Raw genomic sequence first — 18,925 nt, 5'->3', positions numbered from 1 at the left:
AATTCAGGGGAAAATGTTTCAGGTTTGGAGCTTCTTTATCTAAAAATGACAATGCATGGAGTCTGTTAGAAGTAGGCAATTACAAAATCATGCCGTGACAGTGATTCATTAGTGCGCATTAGAGGATATGAAAGATTTGTAGGACAAGGGCAAGGCCTGGTCATTTGTTAAACATGATGCAGAACAAAATCTGAATCTCATCCGCATTAAGCAGCTTTAATTCTAAGATTCCGCCTTGTCTTAATTATGGTTTTTTTTCACAACTGGAGAAATCAAGTGTTTTATAAGCTTTTGGGAGTGATGTAGATCCAGATGATAGACATAGAGGGCAGTTGTAGGTTGTCAGCAACAGTCAAACTATATTTATTCTGCATTTCATCTTCATATGACAACACGTGTCTCATCTGCCTTCAAGGTTAATTTGCTTAAAAATTCTACACACAGTGGCAAACAAAGCCATGCAGCTTTTGCCCGTGTGTCCACAAAGCATGTCCGTCACTGCACAAAAACAACCCCCCTGGTTGTACTTATGTGTTGTGGGAGTAACAGCACTGGGGCTAAACGTCTAACAGAATAGATGGATGGGAAAGGCAGAGTTGTTTACAATGAGGAGAAAAAAGGGGAGCGTAGAAGTTAACAGCAACAGTCAGTAGCAGAAGAGTCTGCAACAGCCTCTCCCACTTGAATCTATGGCTGTTGGTTGCTCTATTCCTCAATGATGTCAAACAAGGAGGAGATAGTCGATAAGATGACCTCACACAATGGGTGAAGTCTAAACCATTTGTCCAAAAACATAACAAAGGCTGTAGAAAGCACATTGTTCTTTTGTTACACAGTTACATATCTGCATAGTCACTTTACCACAGATTTAGGGACAAATTACAAGATATTTCTAAGAAGTTGGATTTTAATCTACTTCATTGGACCTGCTTTTAACTGCTTTCTGCACGTGGACCTGCATAAAAACCTAATTTGGTCTTTCAGTGATTTCTCCGTTTTTTCAAACCAGCATCACGACTGGAAGCATAAGTTTCCTCTATGGATAATCCTCGTCAGAGCAAGGCTTACAGCAAAGACTGCAGAAAATGGTAATCTCTAACATAAGCTTCTGCAAGAACCCAAACGTACAACAATAAAGTACTTGCAACAGATTTGCCCTCGCAGTCCTACTTTTGCTGTTTGGCTTCTTTTTCATTAGAAACCTCTAGAAGTGGGACTTTTTCTACACAGGGTTTTTACCTACAGGTCTGTTCAGCACTAAACAGGAAACCCTTCAGAATCTTACTCATAATAATTGTGTATTGATAGTTTATTACAACACTTGATCCAAGGATTTGATTTGTTGCAATAAGATGCTATGGATAATGATTAACTTTGCATTGAAAAGAGAGATACCAAACTCTACAAGTCAAATAAAAATGTCTTTTCTGTCATTAGATGTGCTGTACTTCTCCACCTCTATTAGTGAGATGAAAACTTTACTCATTTTATTCCGCTCACAATGAGGTCAATTTATATCATAAATCCAATCTCTGTTAGACTGCAGTTTCTTTGGCCAAAAGTACAATTTCGGTTTTAAGCGGTGATAGGAAAGTTGCATAAGAGGACGAGATCTGGTATTTTTGGTGGTAATTGAGAACATAATTTGCCTGAAGCAACGTCTCTAAGTATTTTCTGACTAGAGTTTAATATGAAAAGAGATGTAAAATGGACAGGCTCAGAGACAAAGGTTCATATTACCATTAATAATAAAATTAAGCTTATGTCAAATGGTTTGGGTACAAGAAGTAAGTATTACTCTTTTTGAAAAAAGAGAAAACGCCCAAAAAATTAGTCTTGGACCTACCTTGGAGCTTTAAGGCCCATTTAAGTCTTTCAAATGATTGCGATATTGACGAGCGATCATGAATCACGTAATACAGAGATAATCACCGATATTAAGAGGTTAAAGTGCCCTTGAGCCAAACAATGCTTTTCCAATGGTAGCTCTGTGACTGTTGATGTGAGTCTGAATGGGGGAATGTGGCTGATTGTGAAAAGTGTTTTCCGGCAACATGAGTTAAACAAACACACTATAAGTCAAAGCTGTTTACCATTTAAAATGTGACAAGGATACATAAACTTGTAGAGGTTGAACTCTGGCCTCTTGTCTTTCCTCGAGGAAGTGCAAGTGAGAGTTTTCCTGTCTCCAGAACAAATGGAAATCCACTTTTAAAATCCTTCTCCCTTTCTCTCTGTCTCTATGGCCATCATTGTGTTTTCACCTTATGAGGGTGTGTTTTCCCAAATCCAATGCACACTAAAGAGGTTTGGTCAAGCCTGGCAACTCAGTGTTATGTAGCAGGAGTTGGTTCAGGGTTCAGTGAAGGATGACAATGCAGACAGCTAGTTGGAAAAACACCTGGTCCGGCCTTACCCCCCCCATCCGGTGGCCTCAGAGTCCCTCGGCACTGTGCCACCGACCCAGGTTTGTTTCCACCAAGCTCAATAACCCACTGCAGCCTTCAAACTACTCAGCTGAAGATTTAAATCAGCTGGTCCATTTGGCTCTGGTGACCATTTGATTTCCAGTAAAAGTGAAGGTCTAGTCTGAATACTGATACGAAACACAAGCCTGTCCAACTAATACGAATGACAAGCCCTGGTGCTAGCAATGTTTAATGATATTAAACCAATAAAGGTGTTCGGGCAGGAGCCACTGAGTGCCTTTGCTTTGAAAAATCCTGGCAGAAAGACTCTGGCTCATATGCTAGCACTTAGACAAACAGCTTGGCTGAGTTAAACTGTCACCCAAAGCTTTGCCTTACAGTTAATAGCAGTTTCCTCTGGTCTAGTGAGAAAATGACATCTTGCCGGATCAGCAAAGCGCAGACAAAATTAGTGAGCGAAAGTATAACTATGTCAAACACTGAAACGAGTGATGAAGGATGGGGTGCAGGGTGCTCAGAGAGGGGCTCGAGGGTGCAAGCTCATTTGTCTTTTTGACGAGGCCTTCTTCACCAAAGTATTTACCTTCCTGTCCTAAAGGAGGACTGGTTGATGTACTTTTGCTGAAAGAGCCTCAACAAATCACACCATTCTGTGGACATCTGGTTTTTAAAAAGAAAGGGCTTTAGGGACTGTTTAGAGAGAGAGTCCTAAAGTGTAATGGGAAGTTGTTAAAATCTTTGCATTTTTCTTTAAGAAACTCTTTAGGCACTTTTTTCCATGTGCCATTATACAAAGCCAGTTAAAGAAGTTGGCACTGGGGAACATTGGCAGAGGAAAAACATACTCTAACCATAGAAACCATTCCACAGCCCAATGCAAACTGCCCCATGGTATTGGTTCTAGGCCAAAACCATGAGCCAGTGGTCAGGAAACCAAATGAACAAGATAGTGAAGGAATGAAAGTCACATTTATGGCATTTAGATTCATCTGATCCCACTGTGACATGTAAACCAAATAAAACCACGAGTAACATATCTCACATTCAAATGTGAATAACTGCAATTAACTTAGATTTTTCCATTCGACTAAGCTTGAGCAGACTATGCTATTCCCAGATGCAAATCTACTCAGTGGTGGAAAAACTTTTCTGCTGCAGTAGAGAGACGCAGAGAGGAAAAAAGCCTTTTAAGTCAGTAAAGTTCTGCTTTATTTATTGAAAAAGAACAAACACTAAAACAGTTGGCATTAACAATCATCGCTTGAAAGGTTTACTGCTCTGCCTAATGGAGCTAATTGAGACTTAGAAGTTGCAAGTGAAACTATTACATTTGAGAGCCAAGAGAACAAATTTCCTTAATCCACATGTGTCACACAAATGGCAGAGAAGCCTGTAAAGGTTTTGTTTCTTTGGATCATTTTAACTTATCAAGCACTGGGAATGAATGTAACGTTGATTTAGTCCAGGGGTAGTTTTGTGAAAGTGACCGTGTTGTTTTCAAGTTTACTTTCTCATGGTTTGACCCTTAGCGCTCGACTCTCCGGTCAGCTTAATTAGACACAGCCACACACACATTAGATGGTGCTCTCTTTTTTTGCTTCATGGGCTGAATGGCTGGCTGTAGTTCAAGTCAACACTAACAACAGCTATGCAAAACAAGCGGCATTCAGTATTGCCGGGGGAAACCATCTGAAAACAGCACCAACATTCTGGATGCTGAATGCAACTGCAAAAACCCGCTACAATTCTGAATGACATTACATGAAACAACAACAACAACAACAAATGATTTATCATCTGATGCAAGGACACTTGCCTTTGGATGCAGACAGTGTGTGTGTCTTTGCCTTGTGATGCAGTTACTCACCTTTTACTTTCTGGCACTCACAGTAAATCCAAATAGTAGAGGAATACTTCGCGTCTGTAACAACCCGAGTGACACAATCTGAAACACCGCTGCAGTCCCAAAACTTTTTGCTCTCTGCCGGCAGATACTCACTTCTCCTGATCCCCTCCCTCTGTCTCTCTCGCTCTCCCTCACTCTCTTACTTAAGCACTTCCTTTGCTGCTGTTTATGCCCTCAATCAGGCCTTCTAAGAAACTACCACTGGTCCTCCACTCCCTCCGTGAGCTCGGTCAACAACCTTTGTTTGTCAGTGGCATGTCGCATGTAGACGTCTGTGCATGTGTGCTCCTGCTCCTTCTTGTCTAAGCCTGTTTTTTTTTAACCCACAGTCTGGTTCTCTCCGATCAGGAGAAATATTGACAGTGGAGGGAGGATGGGAACAAGGCTGGTGGAATTCCTTACTGGGGAAGATAAACTTTTTCAGGCACTAGAAACTGGGGGCAGCTGCGTTTGGCAAAGGGTTGGGGGTGTGTCTGGAACTTGCTCTTGAAATGCAACAGCTTGTTGTTACAAAACCACAGTGACATTCAGCCTATCGTAGTCCCCAGAAAGCCCCAGAGCTTCGTCTCAAAGCTGCCAAAAGTTTCCAACCATGATATCCCAACCCTTTTCTCCCACAGCCCCCTGCCATTGATAGATGGTGTCCCTCAGCTACCTGAGCATATACATCAAGGATGGAGGCGAGAGGTGTGATGTGTGGGTGAAGGGTGGCAGGGTGAAAGGTGATGTGGGTGGAGACAGGCCTGACAGCAGCACACTGAGCTTTTGTTAGTGTTGTTAATAGTTCCATCATCACATGATGGCAACACCTCGTGGAGCATGGAAGTGTTCAGTCCAAGCCAAACACACTCCCCTTACATTGAATGTGTGTTATTGGTCTAGAAGCTTTTTAATGGCAGCTCAGCCACAGGTATTCTGAATTAGATTACAAATATGTATAATAATAAGAGTTCACTTCAGTTCAGTTTTTTCATTTTGGAATGATTTTGCCAGTTTACCTTAAAGAGTACATGCAGTGAATTTTAATGGCAAGCTATGTCAAATGATCATACTGTATATAATATTAGAAGTTTAGTTGGGTTATTTTCTTTAAAAGTCCTTGTAGAGAAGTGAAAGATGGTGGCTACCATTTATGTCCCAAGTCGCAGACAGGTGTTGTGACAAAATCTGTGACATGACAAAATAGTGATTGTGGTAGCTCTGGTGGTGGCTGAAGTCTGCGCTTACTCCATAGTAGGGATGTGGGAAAAAATCACTGCTAGTAAGTGGTAGTAAGTGCTAGTTAGTCGGGAGTTTTCTTAATGCCCCCCATTTAATACTGGTTGGCACCGACTCTAGGGAAAACCTTTGTATATGCTCATGCTAACATTTACCGCGATCGGCGGTGATTTATATAAAACACTGTTAATGCTTACCTTTCACAAACAGTCTTAGGAGTGTTATCAAACAGTACACTTAAACATACTCACAGGCATATGGTTTTTCAAGCCAAAAATACAAGAACTTAGTAGAGACGAGTAGGCCACAGGCTTTCAAGATTCCGACTTCCGACTACTTCAGCAACAGTGTTAGGCCAAAACACACAAACTCGCTCACACCTTTACAGTCTAAGACACGATCCCAACAAGAAACATCAACGACGCCAACTTACAATGTATTACATAGACAGCATAAAGAGTGTGTGTGTTTATTTGTTTAGAATGAATAAATGTTACCTTTTGTCTTAAGTTTGCCTTTGTGTGATTACATCATTGGAATCGGTTTATTTAAAATGATCTTATACAAATGGTATTGTTTTCATGCCACAATTTGCCTTAACACACTATGCATTGTATCAGTTTTTGAATTGAGAATCGGTTGAATCGAGAATCAGTTAAAACAAGAATCTATTTTGAGTCGAATCGTGACCCTAAGAATCAGAATCGAATCGTGAGACACCCAAAGATTCACATCCCTACTCCAGAGCCATCAAAGCAAGCACCAGTAGCTCAACTGGAGCCACCAATTTGTTGGGTCACAGACTGTAAATAACGCAACTAACCCTCTTGTAGTATATTTCAATAGAGCTTGAAATTAAAATCCACTCCAGGTACTCTTTAATTTTATAATGACTGGCAACTCAAATACTTGTCTGTTCTACTTTTTGTGAATTTCTTTTAGGTCAAACCTGACTTGAGTATTTTTTTTCTATTTGTGATTTATAAGAACTAAATGTATGTTTTGAAATGTGAAATTGGTAGAAAAAACCAACACATGCCCGTCTCTGATACTTGATCTAACTTTCCCTGATGAAAAATGAACTGTTCCAGACCAGCAGTCAGACATAAAGTCTTCCCCAGTCTCACATCTGGCAATTTCTTAGAACTTTCAAACCACATGCCTAAACCACCACCATAACTGCATTCTTGGATTATTTCAAACAGTGGCAGATCTAGACTTTTATAGAAAGGGGGAGTCAGATAGTGGGCAAGGCTTTATTAGTGGGCCCATACTGATAATGGGAAGGTTTCTGTGTTCCTAACCACGAACCATGGGAGTATGCTCTAAGTAAGGTTTGCCATAAGTGTGGATAGAAGCTTTTTTTTGCTCCAGAGTTTTGTCTGTGTTTCCCTTTTCCGCAGTAAAGGGCAATAGTGGCCTAGAGCTTAGATATCTCTGATTTGAATCCCAGGGTTGGTGGCAGGAAAACAAATTCCTTAAATGCACCCCTGGCACTGCACAGCGGCTGCCCACAGCTCCTCTGGGATGGGTTCAAAGCAAAACCCATATTCCACATTTATATAATGCATTATCTATGCATTAAAAATACTGCAACTTAAGAACAGCCTAACACAAGGATTAAATCTGTATTTCCTTTCTCTAGTGTTGTTTTTTTGGTTTGAAACTTGCAAAATGGCAATCTAGGGTAAGTAAACCATTCATGATAGATGCAAACATTTTACTACATTTACAGTAAACAGCTGCTTAAATAAAGATGGGACTAGAACTTGCTCTTTGATTTCTCATTCATTTGCACACCTTATGCAGTAACAAAAGTCTTCTGCACACACCATCCAACTCTTTGACTTCCACGTTGCATAAAAACTCTCATTGTTGTGTATTTGTCTTTTTGTTTATATATAAATATATATATACATGGTTTTGGAGTCGTTTGATGGATTCTTCTGTTTTTTAATCATTTTAGTGTATGTTTGTTGTCACTGGGTTTTTAGAGTCACTGTGTATTTTTCTGTCATTTTGTGTGTTTTTAGAATCATTTTGGTTTTTTGTGGTTGTTTTCTGTTTCTGGGGTAATGTTTGTGCTTTTTGATGTTGTTTTAGGTTTTTGGAGACATCTTTGTGTATCTTTCTGTCCTATCGTCATTTCGTGTATTTTTGTGTTTTTGGAATCTTTTTTGTGCTTTTTTGCTGTCCTATTGTGCAAGTTATTTTGTGTATTTTTTGATTCATTTTGTGCATTTGTCTGGTCGTTTTGCTTGTCTTCCAGTCATTAAAGAACCAGATAGTACACAGTTACTTTGCTTTTGACTGCCACCTATTGACTCATAGGAGTATTTATGGTACTGACAGTCAACGAAAGCCAAATTACTATTCTAGACCCTCATGACCTTTCAATTTTAAATTTAAATCCCTCTTTGACGATAGCATATGTTCTTCTGATTCGCCTTTCCTTGTCTTTGCTCTAAAAACAACCCTTTCAGTGGGTCTGTGGAACCGCACTGGCAGAGGAAGGTGCCTCAGAGCCAAGCTGAATTCAGGAAACATTCACCTTGTTGTTTAGTCTGGGCACCATGTGTTGAAGCAGTGAGCGACTGCTCTCCTTCAGAGCCCCCTTCTCTTTTAAACACAAGCTCTGAAAAACCAACATTGACAGACATGATGTGAACCATTCACGACTGAGCGTCTTTGTTTCGGGACTCAGATGCACAGAACTTCAAAGCGGCTGTTAAACAAAGCAGCACCAGCATGAAAAGATAAAATGTGCTCTGTCACTCCCAGAGCAGCTCAGGTGTACCTCTGCGACAGCTTTGAGCATTAACATTTATTTTCTATGCTGCTTTTTTCACACAATAAGAGGTTGACCCAGAATCAGAAACCTACGTACAACAGATTAGAACGAGACGTGTATAGTGTTTACAGTGCAGTATTTGCATATGTATATGTATACTTTATAAAAACAATTTGGTCGCTAAAGAGTTTGAATAATCAAAATCCTATTTTAAGACCAAAATGAATGAAAATATTTAGGATTTAATAGTAACAGAGTAGGTGATCCTCACGCTACAGGCTAATCAGTTTGGTGGCTAAGCTAGTATTCAGACACGAGTCTGCAGAATAAGCGAGTTTACTCTATATAGAAAGCAATGATCAGCAACTTTTACTACAAAACAGTTTCCCTGTGTGACGGCTGTCATGTTCAAGCTTTACGTGGGTTTTTGGTATTGGTGGAGTCAATGTTCGATATGAAATCTTGTGTTATAAATATTACTGGTTAGAGTACCCAAAAAGAAAGTTAAAGTCACCACTTTCTCTAACACTAATTACTTTCAAAGCCTTTTTGCTTTAACTCCTTCATTGGCACTGCACATTAGCTGCTGACAGCTGAGTTCCTGGAGGGTTGCTGTCCTGCAAGTATCATATTTTAGCAAACCTGAATCTACTCGTAATAGAAATATCATATGGCTGAGAAATGTGTTTTCCCAGTTTGAAAAATCTTTAAAAGTTTAACTGTACAGCTGCAAACTCTTTATCAATAGGCCAGCATTGATCCAAAATACTGAAAAAAGTAGGGCAGGCAAATAACCACCGTCCATCCAGTCTGTAGCTTCCTTTTATAGTTATCTAACCCAAAATCTCCCAAAAGCCTCCATGAGCTTTGTCTGTTTTGAAGCCATTTGAAAGGGATAAAACACCCGCACTTTTATGAAACAAAAATTAATCCCCCTCACTTTTTACAGAGGGATTAATTGTTTAAAAAGTATCGATCCAGTTACACTGATTGAATGGTGATCAAGCCAATGACTGCGCGCCATTTGATAAAGCCGCCGTTCCAAGAAGGTAAAGATCAATGAGTAAAGTGTAAGTAAAATGACTAAAATGGGCCAAAAGCAGTCAACAGTGGCAAAAAAATTACAAATAAGAACAAACAGGTGGCATGTAATGGAAAAAGGTAGGTTAAATGAGCAACATGTGGCAAACAATAGTGAAAATGGGCTAAATGTGGAACAAAAACAGGCTAAATGTAAGGGAAAAGGAATCACATGGTATTTATTGGGCAAAATGAAGCCTATTTGGATGAAAAGTGGCAAAAAAAAATGGTTAAAGAATCGACAAAATAGGATGTGTCAAAAATAACTTGCAAAAATAGATAAAAATGAGGAAAAAGGGATATTCATTGGCAAAAGGACGCTAAAATCTGAAAAAAACAATAAAGTGTCAAAGTCTTTGGAAAAGGGGGAAAAATGGGACAAAGTCGTCACAAAATGGCCAAAGAAAAAGGTAAAAATGGGTTAAAAATTTCCCTTTAAGGATCTGGGGAAATAATGATTAAAATTAAGACATACAGAGCCACATGTTGAGCATCTCTGACCTAATAACAGCTTTACCATGGTTTTAGTAAATTAATTTAATAAAATAAATTCGAAGTTGACGGCCTCACTATTAAAATCACTGCTTCACCCCTTGCGGTTGGCAACAACAAAACCATTGGAATAGTATAAATATGGGTCAGCATCAAATCCACAATAATGTAAAAGAAGATTTTTGTTTGAGTTTGGATTCATCTGAAGGTGATGGTGTGTTTAACCCCTTGTCTACACGCTCATACTATAGTTTAGGTAGGAGGATTCTGATGATTCTGCTGCCATTACGGATTCCTGATGCCGATAAGTCAAACAGTGATTGATTAAATAAATTAATAACAGCCCAGAGTAATGAGGATGTGAAGTGAGAAGTGTCAGATCAGACCAAGGATGGAGAAATGGATGTGGCACTATGAGGTCAGGTTGATTCTTTAGAAAGAAACAATGAGACATTACGGAGTCAGAGAACACGTCACAGTAGGTCAGAGAGGACAGACTTCCTATCTGTTCGCCTGTCCTTGTGTTGGTTTAGTTCTCCCTGGGACACCCGTTGGAATGAAAGTGGCAGCATCTATGGATGATGGGGTTAGACATGTTGCTCTGTGCCCTTTCAGTTGGACAGTCGGAGATGAGAAGAAACCCAACAAGACAACCACGACTGAGTCAGCAAAGGCATCATCACAGGACAGAACCAGATCACCAGGCTGCAACTGTTATGTAAGAAACCAGGGTTTCAACTTAAAACGATGACCCGTTATTTACCTCAATTCACAACTAAGAAAGAGAAGAGAAACATCTTCAGGTGTTAGTGTAGTGTTCAGGTCATTTTTTTTATTTCATTGTTTTAAAATAGGGATGTAGGGATTCACTCAACTCCCGATACGATTCAATACTGCGTTCACGATACGATTCTCTTACGATTTATTTTACAAAATGGGACTGTAGACAAATGATGAATGAAAAATATTCCTTTATTTTTTTAGAAAATATTGTACTATTTTCCTTTTATTTTTCGTTGTCAAAATAATCCCTTGATAAACTATTCAAAACAATGCAATTTAACTAAAAAGCCTATTATTTTAAATTCTGGTTCTATAGTAAACAATGCAAAAATGCATAATAGTTCTTTTTCTTTTTAAAAGTGCAACTGAAAATGTATTTTGTGCCTTAACAATTGGACTTTAAAAAAAAAAAACCAGTCTGCAATGTATTTACATCAGATATTTGTTTGGACCAGCAGAGGGCACTGGTAAACCGGCGGTCGGTTGGCATGTAGTTATTCTTGCAGTGAAGAAGAGATGCTATGCTAGCAGACAGAACTAATTGAAAAACGTGACTTTTACAGATATTCGCATAATATTACAGATATTCTTTCGGTGCTAAATCGTTGTTGTGGTTTTTGAGTTTCTTGTAATCTGTGTTAATTTTTCAATTCTTATGATTTTTTAAAAAAATATCTTTTAAGATAATGTATACAGAATAAAAGACTTTCTCATTCATAAACCGAAAAGTGTTGCACTTTATACCAGGCTGTGAATTAATTACATATTTCAAACACAGCACACGGAAGCATCAAAGTGACTATTAGTTTTATCAGTGTTACAAAACCCTAAAAGTTAGTCTAAGAACCCCTCCTAAGTAACCCTAACTCCAAGTTTGTGATGATGTTGATAATGCAGCCTCTTGTTGCACATTTATACAAATGCTTCTGTTCTAACTCTGTGCACTATGGCTAACAATAACAAAAGTTGCCAAATATTGTTTTAGGAACTGATTGAGGCATTTTTGTTTGTTTAGGCTGAGATTGTCACATTTTGTCTATTGCCTATTGTATGATCTATGCACGTCGGGAAACCACTGCTGGTCTGATTTGCATTATTAATCCCAGGAAAAATAGTACTTTAATCAGAATAACAGAATGTAAATGAATGTGCCCGGTGCTAAAGCTGGCTTTTGCACAATTATTAGGTCCTTATTTGGAAGAAATCAAGTCGAAAGAAAAAATAAATTATCAAAGCATCTACTTCTCTTTCCATCTGCCATTCACTCTATCTCATGTTATGTAACACTTTCAAATAATTGCAAGAACAGCACAGGAAACAATCAGTATAAATATATGTTTAAGTTGTTATTCAGATTTATTTGCATTCTGTATTCCAGGACAATAAAAAAAGCATTTAGCCTAATGGAGTCGAAGCACTGAGTGCACTTTGATGCCAACAGCATTGAGAAAAGTTATCAATCTTAATCGAAAGCGTTTGCACGGCCAAAAATAAAACGAATTTAACTTCTCATCATCTGATGTTTGGTGGAATTTCAAATGAAGAGGTAAACACATTTGCTCGGCGCAACAAATGCTTCGTTACATCACGCCTTGTTTCAATTCTGATTCAACACATTTAAAATGCAAAACGTGTCTGCACGGAATTTAAAAGTAGAGCAACCCTATAGTTATAAGCAATTTGTCTATCAGTAAAAGTGCTCTTTATTGTTGCTCTGTCAAACATTCAAACAATGAATAATTGATGATTACTGCTTGCTTGTCACATTAAGTGCCAGCTGTCTAACTGTGAACTGAGGGCCTCAATCAACAACTTGGTTTACCTTTGTTGACTTCCCATTGATATGAGAAGTCTCCCAATTTGCCTATCAAAGGATTTCTGGGAATCAAGCAACAACAAACCAAAGTTTTGTGAAATAAACAACCATGAGAATCATTAGGTCCCAATCATCATTAGTATTCCGTCTACTGGAGAATAAGGAGAATTAAAGAAAGCAAAGAAAAGAAAAACCACCATGTTGACAGTTTTGTGTTCCTATCAATAGCTCCTTATGGTTACCACTAATCTGTGAGGTTTTACAGATTAGAGTCCTACTACTATCATCTGGCTCACTTCATCATACACAACATTCTTTCTAACTCAGTTTTCATGAGAAAGTAATTTTTTGGGGAAATCTGTCTAGACTCATGTTGAACATGTCTTTCAAAACCAAGAATTAGGACAAAAACCTAAAGACAGAAAAGGCAAAAAGGAACTTATCCTGTATCATCTGTCATGAGACTGTGCTGCACAAAATGCAGCACAGCCACATAGATCAACAAGAAGACAGTCATCAACATCCTCCGCCAGATTGGTTGTCATTATATCACACAACCTTTTCCTAAATGTCCTAAATCTAAGAACTTAGATGTATACATAAAAAAACATTATCACATCAGAAAATAAAATTACTATCTTAAACGGTTTCTGAGAAAAGCTGTCCCCTTTGAAGATACCTCGAACAGAGTCCAAAAAACGGAACAAGGGCAATAACTCCAGAAAAAATTATTGCGCACTTCTCATTTTCGAACTCCATCAAAGTATTGATACCTTGAAGTCACACACCAAATTTGGTTATCCTATCTTAAACAGTTTCTGAGAAAAGCTGTCCCCATTACCTCGGATGGATGGATGGACGGACGCACGGACAGACACACGGACAGATGGAGCTTAACCCTATATCCCTCTTGCACACTTTGCAGTGGGATAATAAAAGGCTTTGGTAATGACTTGAAGTGTGGTCAGGCAAAGTTCTACTTTGACATCGGCCCAAGTGGCAAAGTCAACTTGGATGTGTTATGTCACCAAAATGGCACCATTAAACAATTACAGAATAAATCAGACCTAGCAACAAAAACAAAAATAAATTTTCAGCCAGTGGTTTAAGTGGATAAAGCCACACTGTAAATCATTAAAATTCAGCCAGCATCTTTTGTTTTGATATTTGAGTTCCCACTTAAGGTCAAACTCCCGACAAAAACCAGTGGCCTTTTTGTGGGAGGGAAATAAAAACACCTGCTGGCTACAATTCTACAAAATGTTTCCTGCATGCGCAAAACTCTAGCTGGGTTTCCATTACAGATTTCCGCAAAATAAAAGCGATATTTCTAAATGTCGACAAAGTACAATTGTGTTTTGAACGTGTTTCCATTGAAGGTTGTTTTGGGCAGGAGCCTCGTAACTACCGTGAAATCTCATCCCGCGAGACTTCGCTGCAGGAAGACAAACAAACTTATAACACTTTGTATTCCTTTATTGTTTCACGCCTAATGTGGCAATAATAATTTTATATAGTATATTGCTAGGAAATGTCCTGGTCCACGTACCGCATCACGTTTTCTCGCAGATACAGTAAGTGGTTATGTGACCAGGTACCTCACGTCATGTATTTGCGGAAAAGGTGTTTCCATAGTGCCTTTGAGACACATTCCTCCTCATGAAAGTGTAAAAACTTTTTAGCAATATTTGAGTGTTTTTTCGAAATTCATGTGATTCCTTTACCAGTTTTTATTGCGCTATTTAAATTTTGCGTATTTCTAAGAGTAATGGAAACACAGTTACTGTCACAGTCATTTGGGCTCTAATCTCCCAAACTGACCTTTGTCCCCTGTGTGTCTCCACTCATATATGAGCTACTGTATGATATACACGCAAAAAATGTTAGATAAGAGTTTTTGATTCCTATCGAAAAAAAAAGGAAATTGTTGTTTACCAAATTTCTCATGTGGATCCCACTTTTAATGTCTGTAAAGCATTAAAGGAGACATATAATGCTCTTAAATCCTTCCTTTTTACATATAAATCATACAGTTGTGGTCTATATAAAGTGGAACTGCAATGCTTGGGTCTGAATTCCTCATTATTATAGCTCCACAGGCCCCTTTTCTGATGTGCTTCTAAGAGCAACTCATTTTGGTGCGGTCTCTTTAAATGCAAATGAGACACTTCATACCCCGCCCCCTCTCCAGGTTGCAGAGGTGACACTCGGTTCAACTCCACCCTGTTCGGCCATTTTTGTAGTTTGATAGAAGAGATACGATTGTCTCGCGGCGCAGAAAATGTTTATTCACACGTTATTTACAAAATGTCAACAACGGAAGACTTGTCCATCCAGCCTTACATGTTCGAGCCAGAGTCGGACCCGGCGGAGCGAGATGAAAATGAAGATGATGAACCTGCAGAAGCTAACACAAGCACCGAGCTAACGCTAGCGCCAAGCTAACGTCACGAAATGCATTTAATACAGTCTTTTCAAAGACAAAAACGGCAAAATGAAATGACTAATGAAAACTTTAGACTTAAATTAAATCACGTAGGCCATATCATCAAGGATCTAAAACGAGCACACAGCGCTAACATATGAAGACGGTGCAACTGCTAATGCTAACAAAACAATGACAGGGACGTCTTATCATCACACTTTTTAGCGTTATTTACAGCTTACCGAAGTGCTCTGTTCGTCGTCTCCAAAGATAGAAGGAATTGAACCCTCAATCAGACAAAGTCTTTCGGCAAATCCTTCTTTATACTGGCGAAGCAGTCATCCTTGAAGTGCTTCACGCACACAAAAATGACCTTACCTACAGATGTGGGTACATTTCCGTGAAAAATAAAACTCAACCAGGCACTTTGAAAAGGTTCTGATGCTGGGAGACGGTGGCATGAAGCGTGTGGGTTACTACATCCAACAACCGAACATTTTGACTTATACTCTCGTAACTTTGGCATCCTTGAGCTTGGACTACAAAATAAAAGCGAGAAATAAAAATGGCAGATTGCTCGAAGTGTTGGGCCTGGAGTTGATGTACTAATTTGGCAGTTCCGCTGCAAATACTGTGACGTTATCGTTCAAAAAACGTAATAGAGAATCGAAAAATCGAAACAGATTGAAAAATATGACCAAAACAGAATATAAAGATATCAACAGAGCACCTGAAGAGACTAATTTGAACTTTTCTGTACTTCAAAACACTCTAAATATACAACAAAATGCATTTAAGGGCTAAAAAAAAGTGGATTTAGCATGATATGTCCCCTTTAAAGCTCTGGCAGAATCATTCACTTCAGCATAAATCTCTTCATTTCTTACCCACAAGCAAGCAGAGGCTGAACCGCTGCGTCAGACTGTTGATCTTTAGCTGCCAAGCAGAAAAAAATGTCTTACCATCACTTTGTCCCACATTATTCATCCCCAGATTTGGGAGTGGGTGTGGGAAGGAGATATTAGATCCCGATTCTGTGTTTTTAGTGTTTAATGCTGTAAGAATGTACCACAGATGCTCAGAAACGGCTGTTAAATCCATTGACGTGTTTCACTTTAGAGGAAAAGAATGATTCATGCATGAGCACGCTGTGCTAGACAATTCAAACGATAATATAAAAGAGCTTAAGCATCATGACTCTCAGACAAATCAGTTCAACATGAAATCTTATGGAGTATACAGGTGAGGGCGCTACTGTACATGCCAGGAGTGACTCGACTCTCCAGTGTAGAGTTGAGCAGCACCACTCCTTGAATGATGTTTAATCCTGAAGGGCTATAAGGTGTAATTATGTAAAATGATGTTAAAGAAGATGAAAAGTCACAACTGAGGTCCAGGATTTGACTTTATTTAATGCCGCAGAAAGACTTTCATGAAATAAACAGCACACATTCTTTCTTTTTGCAGTTCTGCCAACGCTCATATCTCACAGACGAGATGTAAAAACAGATGTAGAGGTTTACAAAGTATAATATCAGAAGTCAAAATTTAAAGAGTTGTAAATGGGAGCCAAAACCTTCAATGCGCTCTGAAATTACAATGAAATAAAAAAGAATCAGGGGTGCTATGATATACACTGGATACAAAGTCCCTTTTAAAGTTGTGGAAACATGTCAAAACTCTTATATATATATATATATATATATATATATATATATATATATATAAATATACTATAGATATAAAACAATATTTGTTCCACCATAATCTACACAAATTATGTTACAGTTTACTTAAAATGAAATGCTGGTTCATGTCAAACTTATTCTTATACTTTTTTTCTATAGAATTTCAATAATTTAAAATTACATATTTTAGAAATTCATTTACTCATTTAGGGTAAAGAGTTTGGACATTCCTTTGCTGCCTACTTGTTCACATATGCAACATCACCAGCTACTTTATTTGGATGTTTTGATCACTTTAATTACAATTTTGCATCCCTTAAATCAAGGGTTCTCAACCTTGGAGTCAGGACTCAATTTGGGGTCGCAAGTCACTGGGAGAGGGTCGCTAGATGCCGTCAAGAAACTGACAATATATTTTGAACAATTTGAGCCCATTTTTGATTATTTTACCACTTTTTCGCTCTGTTTTTGGTCAAACCAATTTGCAACTTTTAACCAATTTCTGTGGTTTTAAAAACCCATTTCCACCATTTTTGGTCACATTTAACCATTTTTATTTCTGATTAAAACAAGGATTTACATCTTTAAGATGACTATATACTATGGCGCAAATAATAAACGTCTTGGATAACAGTGGATATTATTTATATAAATAAATAACTGTGGTTATCACAGATTCATAGAGCAATGGACCATCATTTTGCTGACTTTATATGGATGGGCCCCAAAAAGCTCTCCCCTTTATTCCCCCTTATCGATGGCCCTGTCTTCATATGACTGTTCTTCAATGTTCATGTCTGTGTTCAACCACCTTCAGGTACAGTGGGGGTCCCCGGTCTCTGGCACCTTTAATTTGGGGGTCGCAGGGTGAAAAAAATCACATAGATTTGATGATGCTTTTCAGCTGCACTGGAGCACTAAATCTCTCAAAGAAATCGTTTTAACAGATAATTAATGTAACTACTTTGGCCTAAAGGCCGTTTGGGGGCGACCATAAACACAGATAATGTCTCACTGCTGAGGAAATAAAATAATGAACTTAGCAATTATGCCCTGATAGATGCATTTTTAAGATCATTAACTAATTTTCAGGAGCGGTTTGAATAGACTTCATTACAGAGGCTTATTATCAAAGGACTAGCACAGCTCATAAAGCTTCAAAAATCTTTATTTCCTTCTAGGTTCTAGCATATCTTTCTACACAGTGGCTACGGCGCTCGTGGGGGAACACAAAACACTGTTGGTGATGGATTACAAGTCTAACAAAAGAGAATGCACAAATGATTAGTTTCATATATTCAGACCAGCATAAAAAAAGGACATTTTTCCACTTGCAGCAACTTCCAGTGACCATAAATTATGTTTCTCATGGTGCGTTTTAAAGCCACCATTTGCCAGACTAAGGAGCTCATTCCTCCGTTTTTCAGTCGACATTTATTATTACCCAATGCATGCAGACCAAATCAAGGGATTCATTTTTAAAAGCCCTGCTGTTGCTGCTAAAAGGCTGATACAGAAAGAGTCGACTGAAACTCCATAACAACCACACAACTGTCGATAAACACAGGGTTTGCACATCTTGCATACGGTATGAAATACAAGCTGCTACACGTAGCCGCCTTAGCTATCTCAAAACTGAAACAGTGTGCCAACACAAACATGCAGAATGATACACGGCAGTGTCAGGACATACTGTAGAAAAAGAATATAATAAAGGCAATGCATGGATCAGCTGCGTCTGTATACTTCTCCACCTGCCACAGCTTTTGAATTCCTATTTTTCATCTATTTTGGTCTCTCACAGAGTAAATAACAGAAGGAAAAAGAGGTCTATACATCAGCAAGATTTAACGCCGCATCGTCCTGCACTGCACATGTTGCAAATCATCAATAATATTTATTACCCAATGCCTTGGGCCAAACACAGGAGCAACACACTGCTCCCAATCAGGCATTTAACATTTTTTTCTTCACATTTCTTGTGCAATGATTATAACAGGCTGTAAATTAACCAAAGTCAATAAACTGTTAGATACAAAAGAAGACAACTCTGGCTGAACAACACACCAGTGGTACACAGATGGATTGGCTACATCTGATCTAGGGGGAATATGGTAATAAATAAATGAAATTTAAGGTTTATATACAATAAATTACATTTGCAAATAAAAAATAAGAGGTGGACATAAATTATAAACAACTTAATTGTTAAAATCTGCTTTTTTTTTTGACACCAGCAAGGGACAAAGTAAAACATCAAAGGCTGTTTTCCATGAATGCCCTTGAATAATACAAGA

General features: G+C 38.4%; 1 protein-coding gene across 12 annotated transcripts in view; it reads right to left on the bottom strand.

Annotated features, from left to right (window-relative positions):
- kiaa1217 (KIAA1217 ortholog) overlaps positions 1 to 18,925 on the bottom strand; it is a 130,362-nt gene that overhangs the window by 74,208 nt on the left and 37,229 nt on the right. The window contains exon 1 of one of the 12 annotated variants that reach the window (XM_028435023.1): positions 4,297 to 4,446. The exons of the other annotated variants lie outside the window; for them this stretch is intronic. The gene's annotated coding sequence lies outside the window, so the exon portion shown is untranslated. Of the gene's footprint in view, positions 1 to 4,296; positions 4,447 to 18,925 lie in introns of those variants that run through there. 12 annotated transcript variants of the gene reach the window in all.

This window comes from Gouania willdenowi, chromosome 20 (assembly GCF_900634775.1).
Source record: "Gouania willdenowi chromosome 20, fGouWil2.1, whole genome shotgun sequence".
Taxonomy (NCBI): Eukaryota; Metazoa; Chordata; class Actinopteri; order Blenniiformes; family Gobiesocidae; genus Gouania; species Gouania willdenowi.
This window is presented reverse-complemented; position numbering and strand designations above follow the sequence as displayed.